Consider the following 1,636-nt stretch of genomic DNA (forward strand, 5'->3'; position numbering starts at 1 on the left):
TTGACAACATTGGTATTGACCATGCGAGTCGTTGAGGCATTCAGTACGCTTTGCACATGCTTGTACCTGTTTATACTGCGGTCGTATATTTGTACTACGTTCTTACCGAAGGGTTCACCGCGCGCTGCAGAGGAACGCGCTCTGTGACAGCCTTAGAGACACCCGAGGTACATATAACATGTTTTGAGGTTCGGATTGGAAGTTCGGTGTCATCCACCTCGTGAGACGAACCCGCTGGTGTCTGGCACTGAGCTGCAATAGAAAGATCCTGAGTGGACCAATCCGAATACAAATCTCTAACAGATGTCCGCGAATTGCGCAGAGTACACTCGCGGCTGCAGTGTACTAGAGTATTTTCGGAAGGTCTTTGAAATTGGGACAAATCGGGACAAATCGGGACATACTGTTGTAGCCGTAGCTGTAGGTAACTCACTTAAGTACCCACCAACTCTGGAGGTCATCGATTTTACATTGGTTTTACATTGAGTGCTTAAGAACCAAATCTCATCAGTTCGGTAAATTTCTCAGTGCAAGCCTCACGCCCTCAGGGTCCTAACCTTGCACATTTCAGACCCAATCCGTCGCCTTATGTGATCTCCTGCAGACTATCGGTACGTATAGTCTCTAGTCCGCCACTATCGCAGTTTCCAATACTTTCTAACGTATGGCTATGACAAACCGTTCGATGTAGGTTCACCGTCGCATACCCGGCAGGGCCGTTCTAGTCATATCCGGTCTATGCAGGGACACTAACGCCGGCCTTTCGCAGTAACAGTCTGCAGCTTGTCAGCGACGAAAGAACAAGACTGTGTAGGCATAGCAACCCAACCGCAGCACACCAGCCAAATCGAGCATGGCGTTAATTGGGCCGAGGATGTGAACGAGTCAACCAGGGGTATGAGTGCTGCGATGAGCTGTACAGTTGTCTGAGACCAGTAGGAGTTGGGTTGTGTTGGGTCTCAGATACCACTGATAAGCCTATGCGACAAGATCACATCTGATTCGCTATCGGCACAGCAGCGGCTTTCAGTGAACTACGTTGTGAATCATCGCACAGGATGTAGGCCGCTTTAAGAAATAGAGTGCGAGATAAAGGATCCTAAACCCTAAAACCCTGGGATTTAGGATGAAGCATTGTACTGTGAGCGTTGGTTTGGGTATAGTTGTGTTAAACGTTGAGACCGCCTCACTCATGTGCAGCACTTTCTCAGACCGTTTTGTGTGTTGCACATGTGACAACGACAGGTATAGGTAGTCCTCTCCTCAGCAAACCCTGCCATAGCACTTGCTAATACCCTGCTATAGCACTTGCTAATACCCTGCCATAGCACTTGCTAATACCCTGCCATAGCACTTGCTAATACCCTGCCATAGCACTTGCTAATACCCTGCCATAGCACTTGCTAATGCCCTGCCATAGCACTTGCTAAAACCCTGCCATAGCACTTGCTAATACCCTACTATAGCTCTTGCTAATACCCTGCCATAGCACTTGCTAATGCCCTGCCATAGCACTTGCTAATGCCTTGCCATAGCACTTGCTAATGCCCTGCCATAGCACTTGCTAATGCCCTGCCATAGCACTTGCTAAAACCCTGCCATAGCACTTGCTAAAACCCTGCCATAGCACTTGCTA

This window comes from Sphaeroforma arctica (genome assembly GCF_001186125.1).
Source record: "Sphaeroforma arctica JP610 unplaced genomic scaffold supercont1.776, whole genome shotgun sequence".
Taxonomy (NCBI): domain Eukaryota; class Ichthyosporea; order Ichthyophonida; genus Sphaeroforma; species Sphaeroforma arctica.